Raw genomic sequence first — 11,399 nt, 5'->3', positions numbered from 1 at the left:
CATGTTTTCCCTCTTCGTTTTTTAATTTGATGAAAGTTCCTGAAAAGGTTAAGTAGGATTTAGAAAAATAATATTATAAATAATGCTTATCTGTAATTTATCCCATAATTTATTTAATTAGATAATTATAATTTTTCTAATTATAATTATAATTAAAAAAATTATAGCACATATAACTATTTTAAATTTGCGGCTAAGATCAGTATAAGAAAATAACTTTATTCATATTATGTAAATAGCTTCTTATTCTTACATTTATGAAGACTTAAAAATAATTTAAAAAGGGTTATATCTAGACTTTTATTAAGACCTAGAGCTAATTTAAAAAGTTCTTGTCTTTAATATTCATTAAAATTCCTGTTTCATAATTATTTACTAATAGAACCAATCAAATATTTTATTCTATATAAAAAAAAAACTGATAACGCTGAAGACGCAACTATCAGATTGCTATCTAGCGTTAAAAAAAAGAAAGGCGCGAAATAAGGAAAGGGCGCGTCGCGCATGCCACGCGTTTCGCGTGGTGCCACATAGCGCGAAGGTACCAATATGGAACGGAGGCACTGAGAGAGGAGAGAGAGAGAGGTAGGAAACCCTTTCTAAAATCGCGACCGCAGGCGGATCGAGGGTCTGGTGAACGCGGCACACGGGGGCACACTCGGGGGCACGGCGGAGGGGCACGCACTATTTCTTAATCCAAGCGAGAGAGAAACGGGAGAGTCGACCAAGCCGACCAACGAAAATGAAAGTGACGGAGAAAGTCAGGGCATTGTTACGAAGCGTAAAGCCCGCGGTGCGACGTTATGCCACGGCTCACGGATCGCGCGGGATTTCGATCCGCGTGGGCTCTCTTGCCCACGACAAACTGGTACCCGCGTGTACGTGGTATTCACACCGTACCGTCGATAATCCCTTCGGAAACGTGTTCTCGTCGAAGACGGGAATTCTCGGGGAAAAATAGTGCAAGCGATTTTATTAATTAGGATCGTTAGAATCGTTATCTTGACGATTAAATCGCAATCATATCCCAAGCACGTGATTTTGCCGTTAAATTACTCTGACGCGACTCCCACATTTTTTACCGAGAGAAATAATAAGTTACGTTCGTTTGGACTTGTAATATCTCTTTCGCTCTGGGCTATTACAATCGTGACGGAATGACTTTTAGTGCAGGCAGGAAGAAGATAAGAAAAAAAAGTAGATGAAGTTTGTCTGGGCAAATGTCGAATGTCTGCGTCGCGTCGCGTGTGTTTATATTCCTTAAATGTTAACATATTCCATTCTCTTTTCTTAAATATGCAATATGCGGACGCAGTTCGACTTGAAGACAAATAAAATGGTGATTTAACGCGGCGCGGGTCCGTAAAAGATTTACACGATTATTTCCAGGCCACGTTTGTAGGAGTATATGCCCGCGGAGACGCGGCGTTTTATTTCTGGGATTTCTGGGTCATCACGTCGGTTTGTTCAGTATTCTCGTTGCATTATCTATCACGAGCAAACGTCTCTGAAGGGCCTCCCTCGGTTGCACAATTTTCGAGTGGGAGGTTCCACATATGGCGAGTATAATATTAAGTACACCGTTGCTTTCTCTCTGTCAAAACAGACGTCTGTTCCTCGTTTGATCGCGCATAACGTCACGGTATCGCAAATGTAACGTTGCTTACACACGATCGATACGTTTGACAACCGGTAATTCTTGTCGCACGCTAAAGCGACGATATGAACGCGATAATAAATAGTAATAATTATTATCGTCCAACGCGCGCGTGCGGACAGTAATCACTTTTTATCTTGCTAAATCTAACGTCGCGGAATATCACAAATGATAGTATGAAACAGAATTTCAGCCTTAGCCTTCTACCTTCAGTTTTTTAAATAAATAAATATAAAGTGGGTTGTTTTTTAGAATTAACGCTAGAACTACCAAAGCAGTCAAAGTGACTGGTACGTAATTTTTGATTTTGTAATAGTGCATTTTCTAAGATTTGACTTTTGTTACAGTATGTGAATGTGATTAAATGGATCAATTTATATTTTTTGAAAAAGAGATGAAGAGGAAAGTATTTCTACTATTTTTTTCCTATTAAAATATATAAGTATGTGTCAATAGAGTTAATAGTTCCAGTATTAAACGGAAAGTAGTTTGCTTTAATTTAATTTTGATTTGGAGTAAGTCAGAACTTTCAGGTTTTAATTTTAACAACGCTGTTTACTATGATTACAAGAAGGAACGAAGGGACAATGCAAAAACATATTGTAAAACATTAACGACGCAAATCTGGTGTGATTTTTAAGAGACATTACGTCCGGCTTTGTGAATATTCGGCAGGGTGAAAGGCCGAATGACGTCCCCACTCTCATTACGCCACACCATGGATCATTGATGGCATTACGATATCACAAAACTTTCTCTTTGACTTAATAAATATTGACAATAGATATTAGCTTTAATGTCGTAATATTAGCAGGTGACGGCGCATAATACCCTTACTCGATTCATTAATCCGCAGCACGTAAATTACACGTTTTAATCGTGGCGCCCCGAATTAGAATAATAAATTGATTTGTAGCTTGGAAGTAAAAAGAAAAGAGTGTTATATTAAAGTTTTTTTTATTAAATAATCTAAACTATGTAATTACTCATATTAGGTTCAAAATGTTGACGTAACAAGATCGAGAGAGGTTCTTAATGTGTTGTGATTACATGGATTTCAGGATTAAACTTGCTTGCTTCTTTTTTTTTCTCCTAATCTTAAATTTACTTTCTCCGCGAAAAGATTCGACAGGCGTATACGATAATATGCTGGAGAATTATCGTGTTACATGACGGAATTATATACAAATCGATTTTTAATGCACATTGATAAATGCGCAGAAATTACGGGATTACGTTGGCGTCGCGCGCGCGTCATGACAGTATTCTCATCAATGTGAATATAATATATGCCGGTTTTACAATCTCTCTCCGTACAATCGACAGTCGTTGTGAATAATTAATTTTATGAACGAAAAAGAAAAGAATTACTGACGCTGCTTCGTCAACGCGCGCCGACACAGTCGCATGATTGCACTGACATAAGAGGCGCCGACGAAAGTGCGGCGGTTACATAATTCGAGCACGGGACCACTCGTCCTCGCGTCCGGTTGGTAGGAAACAAACGTTAAACTGCCCGCAGTGGGGGCAGAAAGATAGCAGTCGGACAAGAAGCTAATTACATTATTTTGTCATAACAGAGGAAACGTTTTCACACAGCCGGTCTTTTGTATCCCGCAAATAGAAATCGATCGTCGTGTGACATTACGGACTTCGGTGAACATTAAGGCCCAGTTTCACAAGTCTCGGTTAACTTTTAATCTTAGATTCAACTCACTCTAACGTCCCCCTTAGAAAGAGACGAAGAGTGATGAGTTAATCTAAAGATTAAAAGTTAACCGACCACTTGTGAAACTGGGCCTAAGCGATTCAAGAAGCAAGTTAAATTAGGGTAATTCTGATAACAAACTGCCAGATTTTAGAAGATACTAGCTTTCTCGTATTAATGGTAAAAATGATGCAGTTTGAAAACAGTTATTTCGGAATTTAATTCTGAAAATTCCTGAAATTTCAAAAAAACATTCTAAAAGTAAATGAATTAAAACATCTTATTGTTAGTGCCCGAAAATGTTATCTCATTTAAATGTCGGGAAACGATGAGGATTTTTATTGAGTTTTTTCTCTTCTTGACAAAGTAGCTATTATGCAATTTTAGAAAATTGTAATATACTTGGTTAACAAAATTATTTTATGAGATTTTTAAATCATGGTTGAAGTTTTATTAATTTCTTTTTTGGATTGTATACTGTATTATGTTTATTTTATTATACATTTTACTGTATTTGTTATTCTATTGTTTTAACGCTACAAAGACATGCGAAAAATCGCGATTGTTCGATCGCTTTTATCATAAAATATCGTGCGTTTAGCGTTTGGTTCGCTTCATGGATAACGCGCCGATCGCGACTCGGCGCGACGGTGATGCAACTTTTTGTTTCGATGGTCTTCATCTTAAATAGCAATTATCGTGCTTTCCAGTTAGACCGGGTAAAACAATCGGGCCTCGACAGCTACATAAACCGTCGCGCGATCCAACCGGTCTTTCATCCGAGTCGGAAAAACTGGTTCCCTGCCGACGTGCGGCGAGCCGGTGATCCGAACCGATCCGAACAAACAGGCCAAAGACGCGTACACGGTTTATCGCCATCGATATGGCATCGGTGCCATTGAGAAGATAAAATCGAAATCAATGAATCGCGCGAGAGGACGTGTACGGCATAAAAATAGATCAGTGCTCTGTATCGCTTTTGATGTATCGCAGAGATCAAAGCTTAAGAAGATCATGCACTCTTTCAAATCGAGAAAGAATTATACAAAGTGTTGACAATGATAGAAAGAATTAAACCGTAAATATATTTGTATTCTCTCTCTCTCTCTCTCTCTCTCTCTCTCTCTCTCTCTCTCTCTCTCTCTCTCATCTTTCTCTGCCAATAAAATGAGAAAACGAAATTGTGCGGCTTGTCTAAGAAACCATCAGTCATCTTTTGGTAAAAAAAAAACTAAGTGTAGTTTTATTAAGAACAGTTATGTAATGGCGATAATGCGCTGTCCTAATAATCTTTGATAAAGATTTGGAGCAGGCTAAGAAGCGATCGTGAAGCTAATCGTAAGGAGACTCGGGACAGTAGTCGCGATCGAGCGAACGGTCGGGTTAGTGAAACACTTGGAAAGGCGGCTCAAGGCTTAGCTAGCCTTGGACGCGTTAGATTGCCTAATATTCAGGCTCCGAGCAATGCTGCGTGTCGCCGCCATGGGGCAAAAATACACGTGAAACCGCGCGATAGAAACATGCGGCTTTATCGTCCGCGCGCGACTGCGCCGAAAGCGGACGGTAAAAATTTATTGGTTTCCTGCTGTTACAGTGTGAAATCGAAGAATCAATTTATTAACGAAGTATGCTTTTCCAAAAGTCAAATCGTCACGATAGAACTCATGAAAGATTTTACTCCAAAAAAGATACTTGACGCTTAAATAGATCTTAATCTATTAATCTCTACAGGACCGGCCCCTTTTTTGGACGTCCTTTTTAGTTTTCGTGCTAGAACATTTTTGTCCTTGTCAGTGGGTTGAACTACGAAAGAGACGGCGCCGCGGCGCCACTCTGACTCTAGCGCCTAATATTAGGCTTCCCGTCGCGGAGAGGTTAATACATTTAATTTTTAAATTAAATTTGTGTTAGATAAACCCAATTTTCTTGACATTTCCTTCACATTTCAAAGTAAATGAAAAATGGAAAATAGTGCGCTTTTGTATTAAAGACAAAAATAATTCCTTAATGAATTCTATTTTTGGTGTATTTAAGTTGTATTAGTCATTGATCATTTATAGGCATATTCGACAATTGTTTATATGATGCCCTTCTTTGTAACACGCAATAAAAAAATTTAAACGTATTAAAATCGGTTAATTAGTATGCCTTTGTATAAAAAGGCTTTTCAGGCTATTTTCTTTTCTTATCAGTGTTGAATCATATTGGCAAATCCTCTTACGTAAAAGACCGAAAGTTTTGTTAGACTTTAGAGAAACGCGCTTGCGAAACTTTATTTTCGGCACGTCACGTCGGCTTTTCATGGAGGATGCTCAGCCCAATGATTATAATCGCCTGCGATTCACAATGGCAGACGAAAAAAAAGAGTCCCTGGCCGGTTCGCTTTCTAACACTGGGGAACTGTTTAACCAATCGCCCATTACTGATGGTCGACGTCGCCATTGGAAGGGTTTGCGAAACCCTCCACCATTTATACTTGTTCCTCCTCCGACATAACGCCGCGACGTCTATTGACGTCAGAGGGAAAGACGCGCATGAAAGCGTATCACAAAAAAAAAAATTATGAAAAATGTTTCGAAATATCTACACTGCACAGGCAGCGATTTATTATTATCAAAGAGGTCTATACGTGTCTTTAAACAAGTCGGTGCCTGTATATGTGACAAAACATGATCGTTGACGACATATGACAGCGAAATTAGAGCGAAGGAAGGAGAACGCTAGCAGGAATGCTGACTAGAATCATAACTGATAAGAAGATATACGTGCGTCTATCTATCAATATTCGAAAGTAAAATGAAAATAGAAAATTCCGTTCCGAGGATCAACCGTTGGTTCATCGCTTATCGGACGTTTGCGCATTCGCGCGCGACACACGCTTGTAAAAGGCATTACCGAACCCTTGCACGTTTTCAAAAGGTACACGCGTAAGTGAAACACACACGTGTGCGCACCTTCGCGCGCTTGTGCGCGTCGGTTATGACATAACGACGTAATGCATGCGTTTAAAGGAGACCATCGGGAGAGACGTGAGCCGTCTTGCGGGGGAAAGCACTGCTCACTTTCACCGTTCGCAGGCTTTTACATTGTAACACGCGTGCACCACGCCGCCGCGCCGCGCCGCGCCGCCGTAGGCACACAACCGCCTTTCGCGTCTCTCGCCGTTTAATATAGTACCAGACGCGCTCTCGCAACGAGGACCTGCATCGGTCTTACATAACTATCCGTCGGAAGACACTGTCCTCAAAGTTTTTCTCAGCCGCGCGCATCGCGAAAGCAGCGAGAACGCGAGTCACCTCGCATAAAAAATGAAGACGAAGACAGCTACAAATGTTATAAAATATCTTCTAGACATCGTCAATTGTCTCAACGTTAAAATGCTGATTAATATTGTCATGTAAATTTATGTCTTACATAAAAAATGCCTATTATAAAAATTGATTATTATAAAATAACGTTTAATGGAATTAACATTCTCTTTGAAGATCTTAGAGAAATAATCGTATTATGCATTTCATACGCATCTCTGTATATCAATTAACTTTATATATCACACATTGATTATCTTTTTCTTCAGACAAGCAATAATGTTGATTTAATGTTATATAATTAATACTGTTGTAAAAAAATGCTTTGTAATGTATACACAGCAATATGTTACGACAATATTAATTAATTATTTGTCTTAATCTTTGTCTCGAGTCGCGAGATGTAAATGTAAATCACATATCGTAAAGAGCACATATCGTAGAGAGAAATAATGACTTTTCTTAACGGTGATCGCATGGTCAATTTTCTTGACTTAATCCAGATAACCTCGAAACATCTTGATCATATTTCTGACTCAGTATTCGCAATATGATCGCTAAATTAGAGGGAGAGAAAAAGGGAGAGAGAAAGAGAGAGAGAGAGAGAGAGAGAGAGAGAGCCATGTTCAATTTAACAGATAGATAAAAATAGAGTGGGGCAAATTTGTTCACGTGTAATCATAAGACTTATTATTTCCCGTGCTGCTTCACTTATTACTTGCAAGTAAACAGGAGGTACTTTACATCATATTTTTACATCATATTTTCTTGCGTAATATATTTCAAAACTATTACACTTTTATTTAATTATAGAATTCTTATATATATAACAAATATAAATATAATAAAAGTGTAAAACATTAACTTTAAAAGAATATATAAAGAACAAGAAGTAATCTTTCAGAAAATTTTCGTTGAATAACAACGTATACAAAAAATTACCTAAGAAAAAGTATCGATTCTAAATTTGTCATAAAAAGAAAATCTCTTTTTAATTCACTTTTACCTTCGGTACTTAAAACTTACTAGATGAAATTTGCCTACTCTATGTTTACTTCTTTTCTCAATTCTTCAGTTCTCCATCTTAAATTTGAATGAGGAGCAAATTATCTCCACGCGCAGGTTCCTTTCTTATTCTCTTTTGTTTTTTTTAATATTCGTTCCTATTCATTCTTTTCATTCGAAGCTGCGTCGAGTAAAAGTACGGGGCCTAACGGTCCCGCTCCTTCATAAGGTACCGCGTATCGTCGGCGCGATACGTAAAGTAAGGCGGGCACTTTCGAATTGCATAACCGCGGCCCGCGCCTTCATTCGGTTATGTCAGAAGAAAGCTGCCGAGAGCTGCCTGTCTGGGAAACGTAGATACGGTTGTAGGTATACGCCACGCACACACGGTCCTCGCACGCTCTGTGCGTCTGCTTCTCTTTAAACGTTATAAATAAACGCGCCAGTTTCTTGGCTGGCGGGGCACCTGAATGCCCTACTCATCGAAAAGCGAGGGCACAGCTCCCTCGCGCACGAATACTGTACATCCCGGAATCCCAAAATTGAGCAAGTTACCGATACCATCGGGGATTGACGGGGATACACATGAAGAAATAAGATTCTTCTTTTAAGTTCTCAGCATTTGTAGAGTTTCATAATCGTGATAAATTTATATCTCTCAATGAATATTTTACTCATTATGTACAAATGGCGAAATGTTACTGTCTTAATCCATAATTTTGCTGTAATTTATTTCCATATCAATACTTGAACTTTTTGTAAACGTTTATTATATTTCATTGATTTTCATTAACTTTATTAATGTCGCCGAATAAAGCCGCATTTCACTTTTGCCGATTCATTCAAATGTACCAAAGAGCAATGATATTCATCGAGAATGTTCATTCACTATCAAGAAATAAATAAGAGATTAATAGTTTCCGTATTGAATGAAAAATAAAGCGAAACAATATATATTCCCGCAAAATTCTATTCACAGTCAAGGTAAAAGCTTATTATATTCTTATATTCGATGTTCAAGATAATATTAAATAGAATTAAAGAAACGGTATTCAAAGACGATCTGGTTACGCAAACGTAAAACATTCGATCCACGTCATTTGACTGATTCTACCTGTTTCGTCAAATTGTGAGTTTAAAGTCTCCCACGGAGATAACCTTCTCTTTTGCCGAATCGAATTCTAACTCGATAGATGATTTCCTAAGAAGTGTCACTGAATTGCATCGTTACGATATTGTGTTAACGCCACGCGCCTGACCTGAGATTTACGACTGCAAGCACGTACATTTTTTTTAGCCTTTTTAAGTCGGCGACTTCTTTATGCACCTCCTTTCTTTTTCTGACCTTCCCTCTCTATTTTGACTTACATGATTAGTTACATCATTTCCATCATTAGCAAGGTGAAATTTTTCTTTTCTTCCGCATCCCGCATCTTTTTATAAGCGGGGTCATGCCTGTAATTTCTTTTGTAAATAAGGTTGCCGATAGATTACCGGTCACGGTGCTATTATTTTATGAATAATCATTGCGCATGCATCATGGGACCTACAAAGAATACACTTTGTAGGAAACTGTCATTCATATAAAATTCGGCAATAAAAATAATGAAAGAAAGAAAAAATTTGATTTATAAGTGTTCTTGGGATCTTTTCAAAAATCTTTTTACTTTGAAGGTTCTTTTTACCTATTACTAATGTTACATTACCAAGTTGGCTTTCTATATTTAGCACTGCGTAAGAAACCAGCAGGTAATCTTTCAAAGCAATTGTGTGAAATATTACATAATACACAATTTCATCCATTTTTAATTTCCTTAAGAAGTATAGATAAATATTCTATCAATATTTCCGATTATAAATGTTAATAACTACTTAAATATATTATAAATAAAGAGTTATTTGTTATCTATTCTTATCTTAATTTATAGAAAGACGTATTTATGACGCAAGCGAATATTTGAGTAACTAATATATTTTATAATTATTCTCTTACAGATTATGTATCATATTCTATTATTCTATTGTCTTTCTATATCGATAAATATATGATCTTACACAATTAGACATAAACGTATTTCATATTTCTATATTGATAAAAAGTAGAAGTATATTTTGCACGTTTGACCGAAATTGATTAATCTGTCACAATATTCATTAAATATTTTAATGTTTTATTCGAAATGGAAAATCGCCAATGGAAATCGATTAAGTGTAACGCGTTGAGCTCAATCGGTGTAAATAGATTTAACGCCACAAAAAAATCATGTTTAACTCAGAAAAATACATGTTGCATCGTCCCGTTAATTGGCCCTAAGATAATGACGTAAAAAGCATTATCTTTTACATTAATTACTGAGTCGCTTATGGGTTAACACGCGCACGAGCCATGATAATAGCGCGAAACTAGTAAAATGTTGCCTTATCATTAGCGTTATTGCTGTAACAGCAAGAGGCCGTTTATGGCGCGCGACAATTCTTCGTGACGTTAGTGTTTTATCATTTACAGTTAAACTACTTAATCCGGCGTGAGCCAGGTGGATAATTGCAACTTCGACTAGCTAGATAGGGTGTGACATACCCGAACTTGTTTGGCTGATTTTTTCATACTAATTTTAAGAAATCTTACTTCAAATATATTCCTTACGACATAATGGATCTCCCATCAAATGAAACAATAAATAAAATATTCAGAATTATAAAAAAATTATGTTTATTAGAATCTCAAGTAAGCAACAATTTTAAACGCTACAGAGCGTCAATCTTTTCAGGAACATCTGTTTCGACCTAAAATTAAAGTAAGAAACAAAAAAATTATATCTTTCTTCTTTTTAACAGATAAACTAAAAAACAAAACAAATAATAATAAAATCTTCTCAACTAATCTTCAGAAAGTTCTGCGTTTGTAATACACTCTTTGCACTCTACGCGCGTGTGCATCTAAATCGTGTATCTAAATTGAATGCCGGCGCAACACTGAACTGTTGCGTTTCTACCCTACTCAACGCATCAAATAAAACAAACGACGGTATAACTAAGTGAAAATCAAAACTCAAAATCGGTCGGATGTGACATACCCGACCTAGCTCACCGCGGGTTAATCACTCTTTAACGGTTTGTTAAAATGCAGTATATATTGTATGCGCGTTCAATTTTTCAATTTTTACAGAAACATTGCATAATACATAATATTCACTGCAGAATTTCAAGGTATCATATGAACGAGTTTTATAACTTGAATATAATCGACATACATTTAGATAATTAAATTGACGTAGTTTTGACCAGTCTCTGACTTAAGTTTTTCGATAAATTATAAAGACATTAAAAAACAAGTTTTAATTTTAAGAATTTCTGTGCTTAATATTACGTAATGTATTGCAATCTTTGAACAACTATTAAGGCTAGTTTTGCTAGAAAAATTTATTTGTCACCGATAAAATAAATCGATATGTTACAATACAATTCGTGTCAATATAATTCAATCGACGTATTTTCATTATGTATATATGTAGGGAAAAGTGAAACAACCTTAACGTGACTATGTCCAGTCGCATAACTTAGCAATGTTACATATGAAAATGTCTTCTAGCCAATGTTGCACAAACGCGCTACAATTTGTTGCTTATGTAAAATGCAATTATGAGGCAATGGTAAAATACATACGCATTCTTAGAAAGCGCTTAAAGTCATTGTGCACAAAATATCTATTGCCGATATTATA

The sequence above is a fragment of the Temnothorax curvispinosus genome, unplaced genomic scaffold, assembly GCF_003070985.1.
Source record: "Temnothorax curvispinosus isolate PA1 unplaced genomic scaffold, ASM307098v1 QBEX01014187.1, whole genome shotgun sequence".
Taxonomy (NCBI): domain Eukaryota; kingdom Metazoa; phylum Arthropoda; class Insecta; order Hymenoptera; family Formicidae; genus Temnothorax; species Temnothorax curvispinosus.
Note: the sequence above shows the minus strand (reverse complement) of the source record.